The following is a 16,379-nucleotide window of genomic DNA, read 5'->3' as shown; positions in this document are numbered from 1 at the left end:
ATATGATCGTTATTATGATTGACATTACTTTGGTGAAGCAACGTCCTCAAGTTCATTTCTAGAAAGCTTCCACATTAAGTCGTGTCATATCTTAGGCTCAAACTACCAAAAGAGAATGTTCCTTGCTGTGTCCCATGATGTAAAGTTATTCTCAATACTTGACATCTATCTTTCTTTTTTTTTTAATAACTTTTTTGCTAATTATTTGTAGATTAGACTGATTCTTTTGTAGATTAATTCTGGTCTGAATAAAAAAGAGGGTTTTTTACTAATAAACCCAGGGTTTTACCTTGATTTATTATTAAATTCACTTACTTCGATCTATACTCATAAACCTAAAATACTATTTGTATTTATCTTCAAACCAAAAAATATAAAGCACAGCCATACATATATATTGTATCTCATAATAAAACAAAAATACCCAAAATACTCTTCTTCTTTCTCTCTTTAATAAAATAATCTATTTTCTTCATTCAATGGCAACCTCTTCCCTCCATCCTCACTTTCTAAGCTCTACCATCACTGGCTCTCCATCACTACTACCCAATGTTACATTAAACGCTGGGCGCTCCTGGGCGCCGGACTTGGCGCCCAGCGCTTAGACGCCTAGGCGGGCGCCTAAGCGGTTTCTGGACGGTTTTTTTCTTCTGGGCGGTTTTTCTTTTTTTAATTGTGATACTTGAAGATAAATATATATACTCAATCAACAATGCATAAATACAAAAATACCAACACAACACATATGCTATCCAAAGTATAATAGTCAATCAAAGATGCAGATACACAATTATTGCATGTACAGTTGTAAGTTTTGAACAAATGGCAAATGCAGAGAATGAACATGACAAAGACAAATGTAGGGAGCATAAGTCTGTTGTGGACTGTGGTGATGCATATTCTGTTGTACACTCGGATACTTTTTCATATGAAATAGGAAAATTAAACTTAAACAATTAAACTAATAAACTTACAGTCTTAAACAATTAAACTAAATATGATATAAATATATTAAGTTAACATAAGGCTAGGAGCAGTTAATTTCCTTGAGCTTGAGATAATAAGTTAACATATACATAGCATTGTCTGCAGAAGAAAGAACAGCAGCGAACTTTAATATAAAGTTTGACATATACATAGCAATAGCATCGTTGACAATTTACCCAGAACATATAAAGTATAAACGACAAAAACCTCCTTCAAAAACCTCATTTCATTAGTAATAGAAGAGAAACAAATAAATAGTCTTCTAATGACAGATGAAAAAAAATCCAGATAAATCAGTAAGCTCCAAAAACTGATTTTTATAATAGTAATGGATATCCGAACCCAAATAATGAATATAATCCAAGAAAAGAAGAGTTAAAAACCAAGGAAAATAAGTTGGAGGGTTTTGAAAGCTTAAGAGCATACCCGAACCCAAAAAACAGGTTGAAAATGTCGCTGATGTTCTTCCTTCTGCGGAAATGAGAACGACGAACTCGAAGTAGAGGACGAGCTCGAAGATGAGAACGACGACCTCGGAGATGAGCTCGGAAGACGTCGGAGATGAGAACGAGGAGCTCGAAGATGAGCTCGGAAGACGTCGGAGATGAGAACGACGAGTTCGGTCGTTGAAGACGAGCTCGGAGATGATCTTCCAGCACCAGAACGACGAGTTCGGTCGTTGAAGACGAGCTCGAAGACGATCTCCCAGCACCAGGTAGTTGAAGACGAGCTCGAAGACGATCAACCAGGACGAGATCGAAGATTTTTTGAGCTGGCGGCATCGGGTGAAACAGATTTAGGGTTTTGAGTTTGGGTTTTGGGTTTGGACTTTGGGTTTTGGGTTTTGGGTTTTGGGGTTTTCGTTTTTTTTTTTGTTTGGGTTTTGGGAGCGCCCAGCTCTTGTTTTGGGCCTTGAAAATGTGGGGCGGGCCGCTTAAGCGGCCCGCTTAGCCCTGGGCGGCCGCCTAGGCGCTCCCAGCGCCCAAAGGTGGCCGCCCAAGGCTAAACTGCACGGTGGGGGCACCGCCTCCGCCTAGGCGGCCGCCTAGGCCCCACCCATTAAAAATTTAAATAAATAAATAAATAATAATGCAAGTACAACAAAAAGTTATAAGTATAGCAACAAAGGTCTATCGGTATAGCGGTAAAAATTGGAAGTATAAGAACCAAATTTGAAAGTATAGCAACAACACACGTAAGTATAGCAACAAAATTTGTAAGTTGATCATGGAAGATGCAGGATGTTAAGAGAGCAATGAGGCAGCAGAGAAGACGGTGAAGGGGTGGCGAAGATTGTGGAGGAAAGCTTATGACGACGTGGAGAAAACAAAGAAAGTGAGAAGAAGAAGAAGAAGAATGAGTTAGAATTAATAGTTTATAGCTAGATGGGTTATAGTTAGAATAGGTTATAGTTAGATGGGGTAAACAAAGAAAGTGGAGAAAACAAAATTTTGAGGTTTCAACTTTTATTTTGTAAATGTTGTATAGAAATAGGATGGATTTGATGTTATGGGTATAAAGATAAAAAGAAATAGTATTGTTGGTATGTAAGATAGAGATAGAAGTAAGTCGCGTTATAAACATGAAAAAATGGGCCGCTAAACGTATAGCGCTTTGAAGGGGGGGGGGGGGGGGGGGGGAATCCCTAAATAGGTCCACCTCAATTTTATTTTGAAGTTGCAAGCACATATCTAATATTAATGGTGTATTTCGGAAACTTTACAAAACTAATTTTAGTGGCTACAACTTATGATCAAAAACGTTAGTTTTTGATTTGATAACAATGATGCCAAAGTTAAATTAGTTTTCTTTAGTTCAAAGTCTAGGCTTTAAAAAACTAGTTCTTTTTCAAATCACATTTTACTTGGACTAACTTTAGCCTAGTTAGAAGAAAACTAGAGTTGACCTAGTTTCTTTTTAAATTTGCCAATAATACCCTAAAACTCTAACAATGAAACTTTACTATTGCGCCGGAAGGATATTATAGTGTGGGCCATATATTCTCGAACTTATATAGAAGAGTTGGGGTTCGACACGACCCGTTAGCAAGTCTCATAGGTCATGGCCGACAGCTGAGTACATCACGTGAGGAGTGCATGATTCTCCTGTAACTCTCGGATAAAAATGAGAAAAAAAACCCCGCCATGTATGATTCCAAGAAATCTCTCTCCGTCATATAGGATTTTGGTTTTAACCAATTTTCAAATCACACGTTTATTTCGTTTTGTGATTTAAAAAAATAAGGGTGCCACATAGGACGCCACGTTAGATTTTTAAGAAAAGTGTTTTCAGACCAAAACCCTCTGAAAACACTTGGAAATGTGATAAACACGAATATTCTCTATATTTTGACTATGTTTCACCTACGGATTCGTTGTTATTTGATGTATTTCCTTGCATTTTGGCCATGTTAAGCTTCCTAGTTCTTGTTTACTGCTCTATTTATATATTGTGTAGGAATTACCGGAGCTTAGCGTGGATTTGGAGTCAAGAAGGAGTCAATAAATGCATGGAAAGAGGCTACACGGTTCCTCAGTGTCCAACAACACAGGCGTGTTCAATACAAAAGAAAGGCCCAGAAAGCAGAGCGAAATAGAGTTAAACACGACCTGGTCGTGTTGATCTACACAGCCATGTCTGATATCGGTATTCAGTTATCACGCGATCTGAAGCAAGATTTGAAGCTATCTGTTAACACATCTTTTCCAGAACTTAAAAGAAGACGCCTTGAGGCATCTAGACGACACCAGAGGCTGGATTTTTCTCTTTTTCTTTCTTCTTCTTCTCCCCTTCTCTCTAAAAACTCTTAGATTAGGTTTTCTTTTGATTTGGAATCTGCTATTTGTGGAGAATTGTGTGCAACTTCGACACTACGGTTTATCTTTCTGATCTATCTCGTTTTCCAGTTTATGATTATGATCTTATATATTGTTATCATGTTTTCTATTTTAATTATGTGTGAGTAATTATCTTATCTGGGATTGAACTAGGTTCGACCATGGTTATGAATCAATAAAGTGATTGTTGTTGTTATTGACTGTTCGATTTTCATTATTCAATTGCTAGTATCTAATTGCCTTGGGTTAATTCAATTAGCTACTGATTTAATCTTTTTAGGATGTTGATTTGAACTGAAAGGTTAGATTGACGTCGGAAAATAGTAATTGAACAGGAATTAATTGATCACGAAAGTAGGTTAATTATTCTTGAGAACATGAGGGATTAACATGAACTTAATGGGTTTAATTTAGTTCAACACCATGAAAATAAGTTGTTAGGCTGAATTAGGCATGACTTTTAGTCGTCGAAAGAGACTAATAGTTATCATAGGTTAGTCGTTCTTAATGCATTGAGAGATTCGATAACAATTGATTAATTTGTTGATTCAAACTAGAGTTGAAACTGAAGTTCAATCCTAGATTCTTTTAGTTGAGTGAATTTGCTTTGATACTAGTTAGCGCGTTCGTTATTGATAGTTAAGAATCATACTTTTAGCACGATTGGTTTAGATAGTCACAAAACAGTGAAAATCAGTAATTGACAACGAAGTCCCTGAGGATACGACCTTGTATTGCTACAACGACATCCGTGCACTTGCAGATTTGAGTGAACAAGTTTTTGATGCCATTGCCGGGGACTTCGGCATTGTTAATATTGACCTTTTTCATTGTTTGACTAGACTAGACTTTTTCTTTCATTTATTTTTTTTTTTTTTACATTTGACTTGTTCCTTTGTTTTCTTGTGCAGACACCTTTGTATGCCCAGATCCTTACACCTTGGAGAACCAATCGAGTGTGATCCTGAGATTGAAAGGACTCTGCGTCATATTAAGAAGAGAGTACGAGAAACAAAGGATAATTTGAAAAGTAAAAAGATGGGAGACCAAGATAACTAAGGCAACCATGACCGATCTTTAAGGGAGTTTGCATCACCAACCACACATAACTCCCAATCTAGCATCGTGAAGCCTAATGTTGCTGCCAACAACTTCGAACTTAAGCCTTCACTCCTCTCCATGGTTCAGCAAAACCAGTTTGGGGGTACTCCAACTGAAGATCCAAACCTCCACATCTCAATCTTTCTAGAGTATTGTGACACTCTAAAGATGAATGGAGTGTCGAATGACGCCATCAAGCTAAGGTTGTTTCCCTTCTCACTAAGGGACAAAGTAAGGGCTTGGCTACAATCACTTCCACCAGGCTCCATCACTACTTGGGACCAACTCTCAAAAGCATTCCTTACTAAATACTTCCCTCCAAGCAAAATAGCCCAGTTGAGGAATCAGATAACGACCCTCACTCAGAAAGAAGGGGAGTCATTGTATGATGCTTGGGAGAGGTACAAGGATCTTCTAAGGATGTGTTCACATCATGGGTTGGAGGATTGGCTCATAATCCACACCTTCTACAACGGTCTTCTCTACAAGACTAGAATGACTGTGGATGCTGTAGCTGGTGAGACATTGATGAACAAAAGCGTGTGAGATGCAAAACAATTCATAGAGGATATGGCACAAAACCATTTCCAAAGGCCAGGTGAGTGCTCTTTACCCAAAAAGAGCGGGATGTATGATGTAGATGCATTAGACCACATTGCTTCTAAAGTAGATGCTTTATTTCAGAAATTTGACAAGATTGTATGATGTAGATGCATTAGACCACATTGCTTCTAAAGTAGATGCTTTATTTCAGAAATTTGACAAGATGAGCATGAATTCAGTAGCAAGACCACATTGCTTCTAAAGTAGATGCTTTATTTCAGAAATTTGACAAGATGAGCATGAATTCAGTAGCACCTAACTCTACTAACTGTGAAATATGTGGTATCATTTCTGCTGTGGAATGTCAGATTGGAAACTCCCCTTCTCCTGATGCACCACTATCTGAACATGTTAATTATATGAATAATTTTAATCAAAAAGGGGATCCATTTTTAAATACGTACAACCCGGGATGGAGAAATCATCCTAACTTATCCTATAAAAATCCACCCCAGAACCCAACTTCCTAATCAAATTTTCGATCTCCAGGTTTTCAGGCCCCTAGAGTCCCTTACCCTAGTCCCCAAAAGTCAACCTTGGAGAGCTTGATGGAAAATTTTGTGACATCCCAGAATAAGCAGAATCAAGAATTCAGAAATCAGAATAGGATCATGAATGATGCCATTAAGAACCTAGCCTCTAAAGTTGATTCTTTAGCCACCCACAACAAAATGCTAGAGAATGAGATCACTCAATTAGCCCAGCAATTTAGCTTTTCTTCTAGATCTTCAGGGATGTTTCCTGGATAACCTAAAACCAACCCCAAGGGACCTGTCAATGCCATCACACTTACGAATGTAAAAGATTTAGAGGAACCAATGATGAGGAGTGATCATAGGGATGTGGTTGATGAGAGTGAGAAGCTAGTGACAAGTGAAAAAGAACATGCTGGCGAGAAAGGAGAAAAGGTTGAGAGTTATGTTGCGCCTGTACCTTACAAGCCTCCACTACCCTTCCCTCAAAGGCAAGTTAAAGCTAAGTTGGAAAAGTAGTTTGGGAAATTCATAGAAATATTTAAAAAATTGCATATTAACATCCCATTTGTTGAAGCCATTTCCCAAATGTCCTCCTATGCCAAATTCCTAAAGGAGATTCTATCAAATAAGAAGCAATTAGAGGAATATGAGACTGTAGCCTTGACCCAAGAGTGTAGTTACATCATACAAAATAAGCTACCACCTAAGCTTAAAGATCCTGGCTCGTTTTCAATTCCTTGCACAATTGGTGATATGTCAATTAATCGTGCTCTATGTGATCTTGGTGCTAGTCCCTTGCACAATTGGTGATATGTCAATTAATCGTGCTCTATGTGATCTTGGTGCTAGTGTCAGTCTTATGCCATTGTCTATATGTCAATTAATCGTGCTCTATGTGATCTTGGTGCTAGTGTCAGTCTTATGCCATTGTCTATATGTAACAAGCTGCAGATGGGAGACTTGAAGCTCACCACTATCTCCCTCCAATTAGCAGATCGATTGGTTAAACGTCTGGTAGGTATATTAGAAGATGTACCTATCCAGGTTGGTAAATTCTATATTCCAATCAATTTTGTTATTCTTGAAATTGAGGAGGATTCTCAAATCCCCATTATATTGGGGAGACCTTTCCTTGTTACAGCTGGCGCGATGATTGATGTGAAGAATGGAAAGCTCTCCTCAATATAGGGGATGAAAAGGTAAATTTTGACTTGTTTTCAGCAATGAAATTCCACTAATTGATGATACTTGTTGCAGGATTGATACGGTTGACATGGTGGTTAGACAAGACTTTACTAGATATATCTCAAGTGATCCACTTGAGAAATGCTTAGTAGAGAATGGGGCACCAGTTGATGATGATCAGGAAATAACTTGCTATGTTACAATGCTTGATGAAAGCCCCACCTATACCAAAACCACCTACAACAAAGAACCTAATGCAGTGGCCGAAATTGCAAAGGGGTTGAATGACCAGGTTGTGTTCATGAACACAGCCGTGTCAAAAAGCAGCAGAAAAAGTCCATAACATGTTTGTGAAGGAAAAACTGCACCTAAGGTAGAACAAAAGGCACATTGGGCTATTAAGAGCATTCATTTGGATTTGAAAGAAGCAGGAGAACGGAGTAAGCTCCAACTTAATGAACTTGATGAATTGAGGTTGGATGCGTATGAGAATACCAAGATTTACAAAGAAAGAACAAAGAAGTGGCATGATCAACATATCCTCCGTAAAGAGTTTACAAAAGGAGACTTGGTACATCTATTTAATTCTCGACTCAAGCTTTTTCCAGGAAAACTTCATTCGAGGTGGTCAGGACCATTCCAAGTACGTAAGGTATACCCATTTGGGGCTGTCGAAGTATGGAGTGAGTCCACGGGAACCTTCAAGGTCAATGGACAGTGGTTAAAGAATTATTTCGTAGGCACTTCGATCGAGAAGTTGGGTACTTTTACCCTTCCCAATCTATAATCACCATGAGCATTGAAGGGGTCAAGCTTGTTAGACCCTAGAGGGGGGTGATTAGGGTCTTATGCTAATCTAATCCGATTTAATGCCAATTAAAATTAATTAATAAGTTATCCTAGCAAGTATGAAATACAACAATGTATATGAGCTAGGATAAGTAATATGAACAACAAGATATATTCTAACAAAGAGATATAGACAATGTATGTGCAAGGATATATAAGCTCAATGGTAAACAATCTAAACTAGATAGTGGGCAATATAATCAACAAGCAATATACAAAGGCGATATAAGATATAAACATAAAAGTAAGTGCGCCAATGCAATCACAAACAAACAATATGATTACGGAGTTCGGTCCCCACGACCTACGTCTCCGCTCCTCACCTCGAGGAGATCTCCACTATCACAACCGGGTTTTCTACGTTCACCCGAACAACGTTTACACCTCAAAATACAATCACTATGCAATCACACCTCACACACTAAGTGTTGGTCCTAGCCCGTGTCCTCCTCCTCAAGTGCTCGGTTACAACCTCTCCCTAGGCACGTCAACCAACGCCACTCCTCTTGGATTCGACCCCGTTTCTCACCACACACTTCTCTCGGTGTACAAGTGTATTACAAGTGAATCCTCACAATTAGGCTCAATACAAAGTGTTTATTCTCTACAATGAATGAGAACGAATTATAAGCTCACTCTCTAAGTTACACAATCCCACAACCCAATTATACTATGAATGTAAATACAATAAGCTCAAATGGTTGTGTGTATAAACATAGAGAAAATAAAATCAACTAAACTCAATATGAATACTAGCTTAATAAAATGATAATCAAACAATATGAAATATAAAGCTAGATTGAGTTTAGAAAACTTCTCAATAGATGACAAGAGATGGAGGGAGAATAGTTGATTGCTCAAACTCTAATAGATGATCTCCTCAAGCTCTTGTGGAATTGAATTCTCAAACTCAAACACCCAATTGCTTAAAAGCTTCTAAACAAACATTAAACAAACTTAAACCCTTGTTTAAATCTCTTTAAACTTGTTTAAAATTTTTCTTGAGTACACTTAGAAGTATGAGGGCATGGGGTATATATAGGCTCATGAAACAAGTCAAAAAACCAAGAAAAACACCTCCAAAACATTAAAATAAACAAAAAACAGAACTAGCTGTTACTGTAGCAACGGTCGGCTGCTACAGTAACTTTGGTCGACCGGTACGGTCGACCGAGAGCCATATGCAAAGCTGAGTAACGTCCAGAGACATTTTCGGTCGACCGGAGTTACTGTAGCAGTGCGCAGCTATTTTGTAAAATCAATTTAAAATAGTAAATGAACTACAAAAATTATGAAATTTTGTGGGAATGTTCTATACATGTAGAATAACATGTCAGAGAAAGAATTTCTGAAAAATATTTTTCCAGTTGAGAGAAATAAATATTTGAACACAAATTTACAGTTTCTGAAAAACTGTTAACATATACGATTTTGTAAAATCAATTGGTATAGTAAATCAAGTCCAAAAATAGTAAAAACTGGAGAAAAGTTTATAAACATGTAGATAAACATGTCAAAGAAAGAATTTTTCAAATATCACTTCCCATTTGCGAAAACTCATCAGTTTTGTAAAACATGCACGAACATGTGCACGAACAAAAACGTGAATTTGTAAATTCCTTTAAACATAACAAATCAATTCCAAACTTGATGAAACTTTGAGAAATGTTTGAAAATGATATTTTGAATATGTTACAAAAAGAATTTTCCAATTTGCATTTCCCAATTGTGAAATCTCATTATTTTGCAAAAGTGTTCAAAACATGAAAAAAGTGATATACATGAAGTTTGATGTTTTGACATAAACAATGTTTTGAAACTTTGCACAATGATTATATAGACTTGATAAAAAATGTATATGATAATTGTTAAGTCTATAAACTGAGAATACAATATTTGAGCTTAGAAACCAAATACGTGTGTGTATATGATATTGAGCTTAGAGTATCTAACACACATAATATAAAATCTAAAACTACATTACCCAAGCAATCTTGATCTTAAATTAAGCTTGACTTGGTACACTTGCGGATGAAGCTTGAACTTGATCTTTAACTTTGAATTGCAAGGCTTCACCGACATTAACTCGATCTTTAACTTGAATTGCATAAGCTTCACCGACATTCCGCCAACCTCCTTTGGATATGATCGTTGAAGCTCTATTCCATCCATCCTCCAACTACGTTGTTTGTCTACAATACATAGGAAAACACAAATATTAGACAAACAACATTAGTGATAAATTATTTGTTAAACATCATCAAAACAAGAAGGCCAACAATCTCCCCCTTTTTGATGATGACAAACAATTTACAAAAAGGAATATATGCATGAAGGAAATGAACATATACAAGATAATACACATGCATATAAATGTATACTCACAATATTTCTCCCCCTTTGACAACATCAAAAAGGGGACAAAAGAATTAAGAGAGCGAAAGCTCCCCCTATCAATAAGCATAGGTGAGTATATAAAAAAATATATAGGGATTGCTCCCCCTATCAAAAAGCCATATAGAAAATATGCAATGAAGATCATGGCAAACATATGTGAGCAAGCATAGATGGAAAATATGCTAAACACAACTCACATACTTAAAGACAATGAGAACACATATGAATATATCAATGTGAAAGAAGTGTCTCATTAGCACAAAAAATGTAGAAACCATATAAAAGAATAGATTTATGAAATCAAAAGAAGAGGAACATGAGAATCATGCAAAAAGTTTTCAAATGAAAACAAATCAACCAAAAGAATTCATAAATCAAAGTTTATATTCAAAAACAATGTTTGATCAATAAAGAAAAATTTTCTTTACATAACTTGATCAAACCACTCATAGAATACATTATAAAGCACGAATAGATGATCCATTAGCACAAACACATAAATATCATCATATAAGTGAAATATAATGAATTCAAAGCAATAATTCAAAACAAAATCTTTGATAAAAGAATTTCAAGAGAGGCAACAATATATCAAGCTCTTAAGCTTGTTCTAACCCATATAATCATTCTAGCATCCGGTAAACATGATTTGGGAATAAACACCCAATAAATCCGGAGGGTTATATAAATACAAACCTCTCATCAAAATCAAGACTAATAATTATGAAAACAAAAGATTTGATAAAAGAAAAATTGTTTTCATAACCAAAAGATCTTAAAACATAATTTTCAAAACCAAGACAAAGAAAAATAAAAATACTAAAATTCTTTGTTTAAAATCAAATTTCTTTTGGTACCCAAGAACTCTTGGTACCAAACGATTTAGGGACATGACCCCTATCATTCAAGCTCAAAGCCCTAGGGTTATGAACCCATTTGGGCGCATTTAGTGCACGGGTCCGGTCATAGCAATAATTATGCAAATGACCCATTCGATTGCAATAAGTGCAATGAAGAGGATGCATTTGGTTATGTTGACCATGTGGATGTGCACGAGGAACATTTGCAAATAAAGATGGTCTTTTAAGATTATTTTGCAAATGAGAAACATTTTGAAATAATGTTGGTCTACTTGAAATATTTTGCGATTTAGAAACTTTTCGCAAATCAAAACAAAACTTGGCTAAGTGACCAACTCTACCACAAAAATCACAATGATACACATTAGCATGCTTATGATGAACAATGGGTGCATGTGTGTGTACATGTGATGAAGAAGAAGCCTTATGAGATGCACAAGAAGAATTAATATTCTTATGTTTTTGTGCATCATAGCAAAACTTAGCTAAATGGCCTTTTCGACCACAAATGGAGCATTTATAAGTTTTACTATACAAGTGTGCAAAGTGTACGGGTTTAGAAGTTGTAGTACTAGACTTTGCACCCAAGTCCATAAGTTTCTTATTATCTACAATGCATGTTTTAAGGGTTGAATCTAAAGATGATATTCGGTTTTTCACAAGATTCAATTCATCATTATGCATACAAGCATTGGAAATAGAAGTAGATGAAACATGATCATTTCTAAAAGAATTAAACTTATTTCTAATAGTTTCTACTTCTATCATGGCATTATTATTAGCATGAGTTAAGCTAGCAATAGATGAAGACATGTTATTATTTTCCAAACTTAATAACTCATTGTTTTCTTTTAAAATAGCATTCTCTTTAACAACAATATCAAGTTTGGAAGCTAGCGACTCATGATCGGATTTTAAACTAATATGCTTGCTTTTAAGATCAATAAAATTGTTTTGCAATTTTGTATAGGCATGAGATAATCTATCATATGCACAAGCGAGTTCATTGATGGATATATCACTATCGGATTCCGAATCGCTTACCACACTAGGGCTATCGCCTAGTGGCCGTGTGCATGATGATGCTCCACACTCACTTGAAGAACAATCCTCCAAACTACGTCGGATTTCCTCCAAGTTGCCTTGATGTGCTTCTATGAATTTCCATAAATTGTAAGCACTATCAAAATGAACAAATTTGTTAGAAAATGATGAGTCAAAGGCATTAAGCAAATATTCTAACAAAAGCTTGTTCATTGAAAACATTTTCTTATCATGATTGCTCCACTTGGATATCTCCAAAGTGGGCACAATATAAGCACAATCAATAACTTCCCATAAGTCGATATTTCTAGATTCAACAAATAGTTTAAATCTAGAAGCCCATTGTGCATAGGAAAAATTGATGAATTTAGGAGCAATATTTGATTCATAGCCTAAACGAAATATATTCATATTCATGATATATATGTGAAAATATGCAAGCAAGACTAATGTAATCATAACTAGATTAGCACAAATAAGATAACTTGGATCTTTAACTCAAGGTGGTTAGACCTTAAATCAAAGAGCACCAAGCTCTGATACCAATTGTTAGACCCTAGAGGGGGGGTGATTAGGGTCTTATGCTAATCTAATCCGATTTTATGCCAATTAAAACTTAATTAATAAGTTATCCTAGCAAGTATGAAATACAACAATGTATATGAGCTAGGATAAGTAATATGAACAACAAGATATATCCTAACAAAGAGATATAGGCAATGTATGTGCAAGGATATATAAACTCAAGGGTAAACAATCTAAACTAGATAGTGGGCAATATAATCAACAAGCAATATACAAAGGCGATATAAGATAAGAACATAAAATTAAGTGCGCCAATGCAATCACAAACAAACAATATGATTACGGAGTTCGGTCCCCACGACCTACGTCTCCGCTCCTCACCTCGAGGAGATCTCCACTATCACAACCGGGTTTTCTACGTTCACCCGAACAACGTTTACACCTCACAATACAATCACTATGCAATCACACCTCACACACTAAGTGTTGGTCCTAGCCCGTGTCCTCCTCCTCAAGTGCTCGGTTACAACCTCTCCCTAGGCACGTCAACCAACGCCACTCCTCTTGGATTCGACCCCGTCTCTCACCACACACTTCTCTCGGTGTACAAGTGTATTACAAGTGAATCCTCACAATTAGGCTCAATACAAAGTGTTTATTCTCTACAATGAATGAGAACGAATTATAAGCTCACTCTCTAAGTTACACAATCCCACAACCCAATTATACTATGAATGTAAATACAATAAGCTCAAATGGTTGTGTGTATAAACATAGAGAAAATAAAATCAACTAAACTCAATATGAATACTAGCTTAATAAAATGATAATCAAACAATATGAAATATAAAGCTAGATTGAGTTTAGAAAACTTCTCAATAGATGACAAGAGATGGAGGGAGAATAGTTGATTGCTCAAACTCTAATAGATGATCTCCTCAAGCTCTTGTGGAATTGAATTCTCAAACTCAAACACCCAATTGCTTAAAAGCTTCTAAACAAACATTAAACAAACTTAAACCCTTGTTTAAAACTCTTTAAACTTGTTTAAAATATTTCTTAAGTTGTCTTAGAAGTATGAGGGCATGGGGTATATATAGGCTCATGAAACAAGTCCAAAAACCAAGAAAAACACCTCCAAAACATTAAAATAAACAAAAAACAGAACTAGCCATTACTGTAGCAACGGTCGGCTGCTACAGTAACTTCAGTCGACCGGTACGGTCGACCGAGAGCCATATGCAAAGCTGAGTAACGTGCAGAGACATTTCCGGTCGGCCGGAGTTACTGTAGCAGTGCGCAGCTGTTTTGTAAAATCAATTTAAAATAGTATATGAACTACAAAAATTATGAAATTTTGTGGGAATGTTCTAGACATGTAGAATAATATGTCAGAGAAAGAATTTCTGAAAAATATTTTTCCAGTTGAGAGAAATAAATATTTGAACACAAATTTACAGTTTCTGAAAAACTGTTAACATATACGATTTTGTAAAATCAATTGGCATAGTAAATCAAGTCCAAAAATAGTAAAAACTGGAGAAAAGTTTATAAACATGTAGATAAATATTTCAAAGAAAGAAATTTTCAAATATCACTTCCCATTTGCGAAAACTCATCAGTTTTGTAGAACATGCACGAACATGTGTACGAACAAAAACGTGAATTTGTAAATTCCTTTAAACATAACAAAACAATTCCAAACTTGATGAAACTTTGAGAAATGTTTGCAAATGATATTTTGAACATGTTACAAAAAGAATTTTCCAATTTGCATTTCCCAATTGTGAAATCTCATTATTTTGCAAAAGTGTTCAAAACATGAAAAAAGTGATATACATGAAGTTTGATGTTTTGACATAAACAATGTTTTGAAACTTTGCACAATGATTATATAGACTTGATAAAAAATGTATATGATAATTGTTAAGTCTATAAACTGAGAATACAATATTTGAGCTTAGAAACCAAATACGTGTGTGTATATGATATTGAGCTTAGAGTATCTAACACACATAATATAAAACATAAACTAAATATACCAAAGCTTGATCTTGATCTTCAATAGGCTTGACTTGATATATTTGCGGATGAAGCTTGAACTCGATCTTTAACTTGAATTACATAAGCTTCACCGACATTCCGCCAACCTCCTTTGGATATGATCGTTGAAGCTCTATTCCATCCATCCTCCAACTACGTTGTTTGTCTACAATACATAGGAAAACACAAATACTAGACAAACAACATTAGTGATAAATTGTTTGTTAAACATCATCAAAACAAGAAGGCCAACAAAGCTCATCACAATAAACGAGTGCTTCTTGGGAGGCAACCCAAGCTTTTCTTTCACTCTATTTTTCTTACTAGTATTTGATTTTAATTAGTTTTCTAATTAGGTTGACGTGAATTGATGCGCAGACGGATAACGAGATGGGTAGCAAAAAGTTCAAGGATAAAGAACAACCAGAACTGATATGCTGAATTGAAGTTGAGAAGACTACATAAAAATGTTGAATAATCAGTTTACACGGCCAGACTGTGTCCACAGACACAGCCGTGTAGCCGTCGAGCGACAGTCTTCACTTCGCTTCTAGAGTCTGCCACACCCCTGATATGCTAGACACCTGAAAACTCAACAATTCCCGACCTCCACCGCCACCTCAATGAGTAGTGAGTCCCATTTCTCTTCCCCATTTCTGATTATTCCAACACATTGGGGACAATGTGCAATTCAATCATGGGGGAATGGGATGATGTTTCATGTCTTTATATATGCTTTGGTGTGTTTTTCTACGTGTTTTTGAATGCTTGTTTTCCATGTTGTCTTTTCCATTTTTCCTTCTTTAAAAAAAATAATAAAGAGAGAGAGAAGAAAAAGAAAAAAGAGTACCACTATTTGCAAACCCTTTTGACACGTACATCATTTATTAGAGAGAGAGAAGAAAAAGAAAAAAGAGTACCACTATTTGCAAACCCTTTTGACACGTACATCATTTATTTCACATGCCCCATTGTTAAAAAAAAGAGTACCACTATTTGCAAACCCTTTTGACACGTACATCATTTATTTCACATGCCCCATTGTTAAAAAAAATCTCTGTTTCATGCCCAGTTGATTAGGATGTCATCTGTTCGAGTTCAACTTTCCTGATATTTGACTCTAGACATTGGAATAAATAAGCATGCTTTTAGCTTAATCCATCTAATTAGTATCTAGGCTCCTTTGGTGACTTGGACTACTTTTTGGTTACCGGAGAAACACTCGACCTTGTAAAAACAAAGGTCCTAAAGTCTGTTGCATCGAATACCTAGCATCGCACCCTCAGAAGTATGGCTGTCACATCAATAGGTGTTAATTATGACGAGATCTTCATAAAAAAAAATGCAAGGAAACTGAGTGCTCCTTTGAGACCATAAGTAGGAAGGGTATGACCCATTGTGATGAGATATGTGTTTGTCACGAGGAATTTTGGGCAATCAACTAAATATATATATATAACTGTGCCATACTA

Source organism: Asparagus officinalis, chromosome 8 (assembly GCF_001876935.1).
Source record: "Asparagus officinalis chromosome 8, Aspof.V1, whole genome shotgun sequence".
Lineage (NCBI taxonomy): Eukaryota > Viridiplantae > Streptophyta > Magnoliopsida > Asparagales > Asparagaceae > Asparagus > Asparagus officinalis.
The sequence above is the reverse complement of the archived record's forward strand: the minus strand, read 5'-3'. Positions refer to the sequence as shown.